The sequence below is a fragment of the Lipotes vexillifer genome, unplaced genomic scaffold, assembly GCF_000442215.2.
Source record: "Lipotes vexillifer unplaced genomic scaffold, Lipotes_vexillifer_v1.1 scaffold496, whole genome shotgun sequence".
Classification (NCBI taxonomy): domain Eukaryota; kingdom Metazoa; phylum Chordata; class Mammalia; order Artiodactyla; family Lipotidae; genus Lipotes; species Lipotes vexillifer.
In genome coordinates this window covers 561031-573387 of record NW_006786690.1, presented here as the reverse complement: position 1 = coordinate 573387, position 12357 = coordinate 561031, and the positions used below count along the sequence as shown (strand labels likewise).

The window sequence follows — 12357 nt, the reverse complement described above, 5'->3', positions numbered from 1 at the left end:
AGGCCACAACAGTGAGAGGCCCACATACCGCAAAAAACAAAAAAACAAAAAAAATAAAAAATAAAAAAAATAAAGACAGGGTTCAATCTCAAAACTGTTATTTATTAGTTGAGTGACTTTAAGGAAGTTACTTAACCTCTCTGAGCCTGTTTATCTGTATAAAATGTAGCTACTGGGATTTCCCTGGTGGTCCAGTGGTTTAAGACTCCAAGCTCTCAAAGCAGGGGGCCCGGATTCGATCCCTGGTCAGGGAACTAGATCCCAAATGCCACAACTAAAGATCCCACATGCCGCAACTAAAAGATGCCCGCATATTGCAAGGAAGATCCCACGTGCCACAACTAAGACCCAGCGCAGCCAAATAAATAAATATATTTCTTTAAAAATGCAGCATAACATAATTTATCTCAATGCTGGGGGCTGACTGTAACAATACATATCACTGTGCTTTGCAAATTATCACCCAATGAATGTTGAAGGAACTTTAAAGGTAAAAAGGGGGCAAAGTTGGTCTTATACTTCTCATAATTCCACAAATGGCTTTGTCATCAGGAAAACTATTCTTTAAAGACTAGCAGTATTCTAAAAAGGGAAATTAAAATAAATAAATAAATAAATAAAAATAATAATAAAAAAATAAAAAGGGAAATTTACTTACAGTTCTCAATTGCGAATGGAAGGGAACATCATGGACATGACCTAAGACCTCCTTCTACACAGTTTAAAAACAATTACTCAAGATATGATTTGAAGAAAGCTTTCTAGACTGAGGACTTGCTAGAACAATGGCATAATCACAGGAGAAAAAGGTCTCAATTCTAAATACATGAGAGTAAAAGAATTGCTCATTACTATGTCAATTACAAAATTCAAATGTCCCCGTAAGCCACATCATAAATATATGTGTAAGTATGTATGTGTGCATATACACACACATATTCACTCAAACTGGAACTGAGTTGAACCACTGCTTCTTCCCAAAAGGGCCTCTATATTCTAAAAATAAGAAACTTGGACTTCCCTGGTGGCGCAGTGGTTAGGAATCCACCTGTCAATGCAGGGGACACGGGCTCAAGCCCTGGTCCGGGAAGATCCCACATGCCGCGGAGCAACTAAGCCTGCGTGCCAAAAACTACTGAGCCTGTGCTCTAGAGCCTATGAGCCGCAACTACTGAGCCCGTGTGCCACAACTACTGAGGCCTGCGCGTCTAGAGCCCGTGCTCCACAACGAGAGAGGCCACTGCAGTGAGAAGCCTGCACACCACAAAGAGCAGCCCCCACTCGCTGCAACTAGAGAAAGCCCATGTGCAGCAAAGAAGACCCAATGCAGCCAAAAATAAATAAATAAAATAAATAAATTTAAAAGTAAGAAACTCGGGCTTCCCTGGTGGCGCGGTGGATAAGAATCCACCTGCCAACGCAGGGGACACAGGTTCAAGCCCTGGTCCAGGAGGATCCCACATGCCACGGAGCAACTAAGCCCGTGTGCCACAACTACTGAGTCTGCGCTCTAGAGCCTGCGAACCACAACTACTGAAGCCCGTGGGCCTAGAGCCTATGCTCCGCAACAGAAGAAGCCACCACAATGAGAAGCCCGCGCACCGCAACGAAGAGTAGCCCCTGCTCACTGCAACTAGAGAAAGCCCATGCACAGCAATGAAGACCCAATGCAGCCAAAAATAAAATAAAATTAAAAAAAAAAAAAGTAAGAAACTTAACCTGGTCCAACTAGAATTAATCTTATAACTAAGAGACTATGTCTCGAGCTTTTCCATATTTTATCAGAAAAGAAAAACAGCTTGAAAGGTAATATCATAGGCAAAGTTTAATAGCCTCTCCCATCAACCTCAAACTGTTTTTCTTTATTAGTGTATAGAAATCACGATGGAGACCAAAGTTTCCTGAGGTACTTCTTTATCTGAACATTATTTCCTCTGCAAGCATTCAACAATTCTTGTTTCTATTCTTCTCTTTTCTAATTCAATTCTGTTTGGTTCCTAAGTTAAGAAGTGTGTCTCACTTGCATAAATGGTAACTATTCTGAGATACCATTCATAACTATACATTTGAATTCTCTAGAGTACTATTCATAACTTCAAATGGAACAGGAAAAAAAAACACTCATTCAACTTCACTTTAATGGTGACTAAGACATGAATGATTATGTTATATTGTAGAAGGCTGGCCAAAGGAGTGAAGTTCCCCAGTGTTACTACTAATCTGTCATCATTTTATGAAGGCCCACTGGGACCAAGGACCACTGCCTTGACCAATCTACCTATCACAAAAAATACTGAGCTTAGAAAAGCATGCTCATTAGCTAAACATGTTTTTTAGAGTTATAAAGTATCTATGTAGGAACACTAAAAGATATATTATATCTTAGCCATGAAGCTCAAAAGTTAGCTGAGGGCTTCCCTGGTGGCACAGTGGTTGAGAGTCCACCTGCCGGTGCAGGGGATGCGGGTTCGCGCCCCGGTCCAGGAGGATCCCACTTGCCGCGGAGCGGCTGGGCCCGTGAGCCATGGCCGCTGAGCCCGCGCATCCAAAGCCTGTGCTCCGCAACGGGAGAGGCCACGACAGTGAGAGGCCCGTGTACCGCAAAAATAAAAAAATGCTGGTTATTCTTTAGGTGTTAAACAGCTTTTCTGAAAAAAGCTGAGTCTTTTATTCAAGGTAGTAATATTCTAGTAGTTCTTTACCCCACCTAATCAGTGGTGGAAACTGAATTTACAAAAATCTGTGTAAATAATTCAGCTGTCTGTACTGCTCTAATATATTTAAACCAAATAAAATAAAATTTAGACAGAAAAAAAATAATGGTGCTTTTTTAAGGCTGTCACCTGCTGATTTCCCTCATTTTTCTTTCTTATCCAAAAGTCAGAGACAAGAGACTGTATAACCAAAAAGAACAAATGAAAGGATAGTACACATGTGAGGACATCTACACTTATTTCCCTCTATGAACCCACTACCCCTACCCTTGACATAGTTTTCAACAGGGAGCAATTCTGCTCCCCAAAGGACATTTGACAATATCTGGAGACATTTTTGGTTGTCACAGCTGGGGTGGGGGTTGGGAGGGTGATACTAGGTAGTAGGTAAAGGTCAGGGCTACTGCTAAATATCCTACAATGCACAGCACAGCCTATCACAATACAGGATATTATCCAGCCCAAATGTCAACAGTACCAAGGATGAGAAACCCTACCCCAAGGCCCAACAAAGACCTACCTCTCAATAAATGTTTGCTGATCTGAACTGAAAAGTAAAGACCATGAACTGGAAGAAAGAGAAGCCTACAAGAAGGAAGTAGAAGACAGAGGCCTAAATTAAACATTACTAGAATCTATTTTGCCTTTATTGGGACTTCCCTTGGCGGTTCGGTGGTTAAGACTTCTCGCTTCCAAAGCAGGAGGGAGGCACGCGTTCAACCCCTGGTCGGGGAACTAAGATCCCACGTGCCACATGGCCAAAAAAAAAAAAAAAAAAAAAAGCCTTTATTGTGTGTTGCACACCAGTCATACAAAAACGAACAATACAGCCCAGCCCTTATGGAGCTCATTATTAGGTAGGGGAAAGAGTTTTATAATTTGTCTGATATCTGATTTGACAATATCTGATAAATGCTTTAATGAAGGAGAAGACATACAAGGGAGTCACTCAACTTTTCCTAGGAATGATTCATGGAACAGATGACATCTTAGTTCAGTTCTGAAGGATGAGTAGGAAGCATTTTATTTCACAACTTATATGACTCTTTTCAAACAAAGAGCCATTCATTTCTTCAGTCAACAAAAACTATGGAACACCAATTATGTTCCATACATTGTGTTATGTGTTGGAGACACAGTCAAATTATAACTCTCTACTTCTTCCCTTGGCACTGCTGGTGCCCAGGAGCCTACCTCCCCAACCCAAATCCCCAAGAATTCTTTCAATTTAGCGACTGTCACCCCAACCAATCTTATTAACCAGTAAGGCCACTACCCAAGGATTAAATAAAACTTGCCTGTTGCCTGTTGACAAGACTGTATTCAATCTTGCCTAGATCACAAAGTCAGGGTGGTTATGCTGGTAGAGTAACTAGCAATGAACTGACTATGGATCCAGATCTGCCAGCTGTTGGATGTGTGTTGGTATCCTGGAAAGCTACTTTTACTTTATAAAAAATCTGGGTCCTCTTCCACCCTACCCAATTCATGCCAGAACCAAGAGCAAATTAATCAACATATATTTATTGAACACCTACCATGTGCTTACCTCAATGGTTCTCAACCCTGGTTGTTTACTGACAAAGGAGTTCCCAGATATAATTTATTTTTTGATGGTAAATTCTGATGCAACATGTCTGATGCCCTGGCCTTTAGGCGTTAAAGAATACAAAAGAAGTATAAAATACAGTTCTTGTGTTGAAGAGTTTATCCACAGTCACAACAGAGTAACTTGTAATAGTATGTTTGTTCACTAATTTGTAACCCTTTTGCAATATTATCAATCCTTATGAAACAAAAGAAACTGAGGTAGTCTGGATAACAACTGCTCTTATTCCCCAGTCCAGTCACACACCAACTGCACCTGCAACTCCTGATACACTGTTCCATACCCCTTCTATCTCCCAGACAGTGAAAGTACCATTCTCAAGAACTATGGAGATAACCCAAGTAGGAAGATGAACTGAGGCCCTCAAGAGGTGGTTGTTTGTCCTGAAGACCAGAATCTCTCAAATTCATGCCACCAAGGGCCTTCTTTTAAAGAGAAGAAACAGAGGGACTTCCCTGGTGGTGCAGTGGTTAAGAATCCGCCTGCCAATGCAGGAGACATGGGTTTGGGCCCTGGTCCAGGAAGATCCCACACATCGCGGAGCAACTAAGCCTGTTGCGCTCTAGAGCCCGCGAGCCCCAACTACTGAGCCCACGTGCCACAACTACCGAAGCCTGCGTGCCTAGAGCCCATGTTCAGAAACAAGAGAAGCCACCGCAATGAGAAGCCTGTGCACCACACTGCAACAAAGACCCAACGCAGCCAAAAATAAATAAATAAATAAATTTATAGGAAAGAAAGAGAAGGAAGGGAGGGAGGGAGGGAAGAAACAGGGACTTCCCTGGTGATCCAGTGGTTAAGAATCCACCTTCCAATTCAGGGGATGCGGGTTCGGCCCCTGGTTGGGGAACTAAGACCCCACATGCCGTGGGGCAACTAAGCCCACGCGCTCTAGAGCCTGTGTGCCACAACTAGAAAGCCTGAGCACTGCAGCTACTGAGCCCGCGCGCCACAACTAGAGAAGACCACACGCCGCGATGAAAGATCCCACATGCCTCAACTAAGACCTGACGCAGCCAAATGAATAAATAAATATTCTTTAATAAATAAATAAAGAGAAGAAATAATTCTTTAACCTCCAACAGTACCAGTCCACCTCACTCTATAGTTGAAGTGCCCAAGAAAAGCAAAGAGTAGACTGAATTTTTACCTAGAGGTCCTTGGCCATTTAAAGAAATCACCCAAATTCATAAGACTGGTAAACTCTAGTTTTTCAAATAGCATACACTTGAAATAAAAAATACTCTAGGGCTTCCCTGGTGGCACAGTGGTTGAGAGTCCGCCTGCCGATGCAGGGGACACGGGTTCTTGCCCTGGTCCGGGAAGATCCCACATGCCGCGGAGCGGATGGGCCCATGAGCCATGGCTGCTGAGCCTGCGCGTCCGGAGGCCACAACAGTGAGAGGCCGGCGTACCGCAAAAAAAAAAAAAAAAATCTAAATATATTTTAGTAAACTCCTTACTAAGATGAACAAATTGTGGAGGCTTAAAAAATTAAAAATTAAAAAATTTTGATCTAAATCTCATCCAGCAGCAATGACCTCATACTAAAGACCACCTGGAAGGGAACATCAGCTTTAAAATTCTGCAAACATGAATCTACAGATCCTAACCTGATTCGTCTCTCTCTGAATTATATGGGAAAAGGTACAATTCTCTTAACTGCTATACAAAAATTGATGAGCACAAGACCCTATAAATTACTTTTTAAAAAAACAAGGCAGGGTGTCATTCAAACATCTAAAACAGGGCCCAATGACAGTATTAAAAGGTAAAATTTGGTACTTAAGGAAAAATGAATATTGGCATATATTAATTAGAATAAGACTGCCACATGAAAGAAAAAAATGTGTCTTCTACGTAATACTGTTTTTAGGATCCGTGACTTTAAAATTAGCTTGGTTTACAATATTTGTCCTTGTAATTGTTATTGTCATCATACAAGTTTTATCCATAAAAGTCCACAATCCCTTAACTTCAATTCCAAAATCCAAAAGGCTATAAACAAACAAGTTTTTCATTATTCATTTGGCGGCAAATCCTGACATGTGAGGCTATGTATAGTATTTATTTATCCCAGTTGGTGTGAACATTCTGATGTTTTACTGAAGAAATAGTAATGCATTTGATTACAAGGTGCTGCCCCACACCTTTCTGGGATGTTACATAACATACAGTATATACCATATTCCTTATCCAAAATTCAAAAAATTCTAATTTCAGAAGCACAACTGGCCCCAAAAACCTTTTTTTTTTTTTTTGGTCCCAAGGTACTGTAGACTGGTATACTAATTAAGACTAAATCTTACATAGAAAATATAACTAATACTGAGAGTGAATGTAGATTTTACATGCAATAAACCCAGTGTCTTAACTACTCACACATACACAATCCGGTAAAATAAAGCATTATAAAGACTTAACAAACGTCAAAAAAAGAACATACCATTACGTGTTTTTCAGGTGATGGGGACATTTGCATCATGCAATATCTAGATCAATTCCTCTTTGATTGAAATCCACTAATTTAAATCACAGTTAAAAAAAAAACAAAACCCAAAGACTGCGATTGGTAATTATGTTGAAAGAATCATCCACTAATAAACAACATATTCGGTTCTGATTTTTTAAAAATTATCTCAGAAAGTTTAAGATTTAAAATTCTTTCATTCTAGAATACAACTTCTGAACGTTGAACAAATTACAATTGACTTTTTCTGTGAAAACAGAGCCTTGGACAGGGGACAACAACAGAACAGTCCTTAAAGATATTTCAAAGCGAAGAAGAGTTTCACAGTTCTTTCCTTCCTTCCTCCTTCAGTTGCTGCTTTTCTGGTTTTAGAATTTCAAACAAAGAAATACATATTGGCTCCAATGCTAAGAAACGCCCTCTTTCTCAGCAACTTCCTCTTCCAATTTTCTTCCCTACCGTAGACATATGAGAACAATACACACTGCCGTCCTACCATGTTGATTAACAAAAAGCTCTGAGGCTTGGAAAAATTAAGGGCTGCAATTTATCTATACTACCCACTCCAAGTCCACAATCTTCACTCATCTAGAAGTCAAATAACAGGGAGCAAAGAAAGGAGTATTTCACTTAATCAAGAGGCCGGCTATTGAACCTTTCACCCCAGGAATCCAAAGAGTGGATTGCACTAACAAATGGGAAATTTCTTCCACCCCAGGAAAACTTGGCCGTCTTAGGGAAGAGAAAAAGCTACTGGGCTAGCACCGCTCTGAACTAAGAGTCAAGTCTATGCACCAATAGTTGGTGAACTTTCTTCCACAGGCCATGCAGTCAGGATTCAAACTGAGTTCTCTGAGGTTCTGATCCACTTCAAAGTGACTTTTACAATTTAGTAACGGTCCTTTCCAACTCACAGACTGCACAAAGGGGATGTACTTATAATTAACCATCCAGAGATCAAGACCCATCCTGTCTACACGCCAGAAGTCAATTCAAGTGTCTGCGACAGGAACCTGACCCCCATCTGTGACAAAGCAAACTTCCTTTAAGTGGACAATTCCCCCTTGCTCAGTGACTCTCAAAGGAAACACCTCAGTGTTGGTAAGCTGTGTACCTTACTGTGTGACCTTGGGCAAGTTACTTAACTCCTCTGAAACTTAGTTTCCTTATGTGTAAACTCTCAAATGAGGCTGTAAAAACCAAACAAGAACATATGTTTGACGCATAGTAGGAGCACCATAAATGTTCCCCCTCTTCCTCCTCCTAACCCTCCTGAATTCTTTGGGGCCTAAATTTCAATCATAGCCCCAAAAGGCTCCAAGGATTCCTTCCTCTTCTCTGATTCTATGGAGAACTAACTGTATAAAACTTCCCCCATCTCAGAGGCTCTAGGATCCTGGAGGACCAAGAAAACGGGACTCCACCTCATCATAGCCTAGGGTCCATCCAGAGCCTTCCTCAATGGGCCCCTTTAGCTAACTTTCCTCCTTACTCTGCAGACCATCCTGTACACACACGTACGTACACACACACACACACACACACTCCTCTCCTCCACTCTGCAACTTAGGCCAGAGGTCTCAAAGAGCACTTCAATGCCTTCATGGTCCAGATGTGGAAACTGAGGCTCCGCCTGGAGAAGAACTTGCCCAAGATCTCAGACAACGTCTGGGATCCAACTCATGTACATCTGCCTGCAAAGCCTTCGTTTTACAAATGGGTAAAACGAGGCCCAGAGAGAAAAGTGACTTGCCCAAGGTCACACGACGAGCTGGTGGCAGCGCTAGGTCAGCTTGGGACACTTTCGCAGCTTCACAGACTCGCGGGCCCCTCCAAGCCTCCGAGGGGATCTCCGGCACACCTCTCCCTGGGGAGGTGAGTGTATTGTAAGACGCCACCCCTCGCTGATCGCTCACCGGGTCTCTGCCGGTCTGCGGCGGGAGGCGCGGCACCCACTCTCCCAGGACCCTGAGCTGCTTGGGAGGGGCGGCCCGACCAGGCCCGGCGCCTCACGGCCGGGCCAGCCCGCGGGGACTTGATGCTCACCTGCTCTCGCGCGGTCGCCCTCAGCAACAGAGGGGCAGACCGGCCGGCCGCCCTTCTCCGCACTGGGTCTGTTCTCGCCGGCCGCGTCGCGAGCTGCCACACAGCCAGACCCCCCCCTCAGCGCGCTACGCCCCCAGCCGCGCTAAACCGGCCCGCGTCCGCCATTACGCGATTCCCCGCCCCGGGACGCAGCCACACCCCGCCAAGCGCCCTGATTGGCTCTCTGCCCCACCCGCCTGGGGCTTCCGGGCATTCCATTGGCCTGAGTAGAATGTCAGTTAAATAGTTACGCAAACGACGTACTCAAGGGTACTGTCCCGGGAGCTCCACCCGAGCTACTTCCGTAATCGGAGTAAACAGCAAGGGGCAAACCAAGTGAAGTGGGGGTGGATTTTAAACTAAACCAACTCCTAAATTCAAGGTAGGAAAATCCCACCTAAGAAAGTGTAAAAACGCGTACAAAGTGTATTGAGGGGTAATTCGTCTTGTTAGAGTTCAAATAACCAGTACCTTTGGTGGAAGGAAGGGGCCAAGCCTATGAACTTTCTGTGGACACCCCTAAAGTTGGTGGTAGTTTTATCCCTTCCCTCCCGGTCTCAGGCCGGGCAAAAAGTAGGGTGGGGAGAGTGAGTCATAAGCTCCAGCCCGCTGTTAAAGGATCCGTCCGGGCCGAGGCCCGGGGTCCTGGGATTGGGAGCTGGTTCTGAAAGGCCAGGGTCAGGTGAGTTGGACCCTGGTTCAGCCGCCACCGCAGTCTGCGACCACAGACAGCTCTCTGAACTTACCTGAGTCTCAGTTTGTCCTGCAAAGTAAGAGCAGTCATATCTGCCTCGTGCCCTGGGGTATTTGTTAAGGATTCATGCATGAGTGTGTATATGTGCGCCTTGTCGATTATAAAAGGTTGCAGGCTGGGTATCAGTGTGACAAATTCACCTGTACCTCAGTTAGTTCTCTAGAGCAACTGTAAGGCAGATACTGTCCTCGTTTTGCAGAAGAGGAAACAAATCTCCATGACTTACCCTGAGTCACCCAGGGAATTTGAAACGACCCTGGGACTCAAACCTGTATGTTTTGGCTTCCATTCCCGTATTTCTCCCTTCCAGGTGTGGTGTCCCCTGAGAGAGACTTCCCTCCCCCAAGCCCTTAGCATTCCAGGGAGGGACTTGGGGGTGCCAGGCCAGTCCCCCATCTCTCTGGTCACCATAAACTTAGGCACAGGCCACCACCCAGCTATTGTTAATCACCAAGGTTCCTGGGAAAAGTGATCCTAGGGGTGCACCCGAGCTGTTTCTGGGGGCCTAGGAACCAGGAAGTGGGTAAGGGATGACAGGTGGTTCAGAAACCCAGGTAGAATCCAGAACAAGGACGCAGAAGCTCCAAGAGGGGCAGTCTCCATTCCAGGACTTAAATCCATGCCTCTCTGCTCTCAGAACTGGGCTCTTTTCACCACAGAATTGTTTTCCTCAGAAGGGCTGCCTTGGCTATAATTCCTAGTCCTTTTCCCTCTCTGGAAAGGAAGGAAGCCAAAAAGGGAGTGGGAGGGAGAGCAGCCTAAGACTTTAGAAGGGCAGAAACTACCAAGTGGGTGGTGCTGACAAGGCCCCAGTGCCTGCTGAGTCAGTGACCTCCAGGCTCAAGTTGGGCAGTGTGGTCTGACAACCAATGACTATTTAAATCCTGACTGTGGCCACTGGGTGCTGGGAGGCAGCAGGTGCTATGTAGAGGTCAGTGACTTTAGGGGCAGACTGACCCAAGATGAATCTAAGCTCCACTACTTTCTAGCTCTCAGCCTCACCTAAGTCTTCTCTAAAATGGGAACAGAGCAGTTGTGAGGATTCAATGAGTTAATTGTGGAATTAATGAGTCATGTGTGTAAAGTGCCTGCTAGCTATTTATTCATTCATGGATTCATCCATTCAGTAAAAAATTATTACACACCAACCATGTGTAGGGCAGCCTGCCAGTGGTGCAGCTACAATGAGGAGCAAAACAGACTCAGACCCTCATGGAGCTTACAGTTTGATGAGGAAACAACTTGTTAAACAAATGATCAGACAAATCAAAATACAATTAGAAACAGTGATAAGGAACAGGAGGCAAAGTACAATGTGTTTATGAGAGTTAATGTCAGGGAATGGGGTGGGGACACAGGAAGCTTCCTGAAGAGGTGAGTTGGTGAGTGGGGGTTTACTAAGCAGCTGGTGGTTGGGAGAAGTGTTGCAGGCCAAGAGAAAGGGTGTGGAAGGCATCTAGGCCAAGGGGGATAGTGGCATTGGGGAGGGAGGGCGGAGCTGTTGCTTAGAGCCTAAACAAATAAGGTGTTACAGGGGAGGGAACCTGGCCTTGAAAGTGAGGCGGTTCTCCAAGGGTCTGTGTTCTTTTCTGATAGTCCCTGCTTTGAGGCCAACCCACCTGGGTTTGAATCTTGGCTCTGCCATCTCACCTTGGACTGTATGACCTTAAGCAGTCACCACACGTCTGTGCCTCAGCTAATCTTCTGAGAAATGGGAATAGTGATAGAAGGGCATAAGGTGGAGAGTGAGGATTCAGTGTGGAAATGTGTATAAAACATTCTGGCGCACAAAAGTCACTCCATAAATGATGCTTGGTCTTCGCGGCATGGAAGGAAGTGAGCCTGAGGCAGCAGATGCATTTGGAGATGCATTTGGGAGAGAGCTGATATAAGCACCTGTGCACTGGGCAAGTTGTCATCTGACCTTAATTGTCATAGAAGACATTGGAGTCAGGCAAGCCTGGGTTCAAATCACATCTATACTAATTCCTAGCAGTGTGACCTTGGGCAGGTGACTTCACCTCTCTGAGCCTCAGTTTCCTTATCTGTAAACTGGGGATCATAATTGCTTCTATTTCCCAGAGCTGTGAAGATTAAATGAGATAATAAATGTGAAGTAACAGAGTAGTTGGCACATAAGTAGCAGTTGTTGAGTGTTCACCTTAATGATAGTTATTATTATTATTGATGTCAGCAGTTACTACCCGTACTAGATAAGATTCTGGGGCTTTGCTTGAAGGTTGTCTGGCAACAGGAGCCTTCGTTTCTCCTTTTAGGCAATGGAGATAGGTTGCTTTCAGAGGGAGTGGTGTTGTGCATCTTAATACTAATACTGGGAATTCCCTGATGGTCCAGTGGTTAGGACTCTGCTCTTTCACTGCCAAGGGTGCGGGTTCAATCCCTGGTCAGGGAACTAAGATCCCACAAGCCGCACGGCACTGCCAATAAGCACTAACATTGAGCATTTGCTATGTGCCAGCCACGTGCTAAGTGTTTTATAGGTATTAACTCATAAATTCTTACAGCAATCCTATAAATTAGGTCCTGTTATAATCATCATTTTACAAATGAGATAAAGGAAGCACAGAGAGGTTAAGTGACTTGCCCAAGGCCAGCCAGTCAAGAAGCAGCATAGCTGGAGTTTAAACCCAACCTTGGAACTTGAGAGGGCTTGCTGGTCTTGAGGGGCAACCCCTCCCTCTACTACCCAAGGAGTTATCACCTG

The 12357-nt window shown here is 44.4% G+C and overlaps 1 protein-coding gene across 1 annotated transcript in view; it reads right to left on the bottom strand.

Moving 5' to 3' along the window:
* WASF2 (WASP family member 2) overlaps positions 1–9008 on the bottom strand; it is a 70319-nt gene extending 61311 nt beyond the window's left edge. Inside the window, exon 1 of the mRNA XM_007459087.1 lies at positions 8840–9008. The gene's annotated coding sequence lies outside the window, so the exon portion shown is untranslated. The remainder of the gene's footprint in view (positions 1–8839) is intronic.
* Between the last annotated feature and the right edge of the window lie 3349 nt (positions 9009–12357).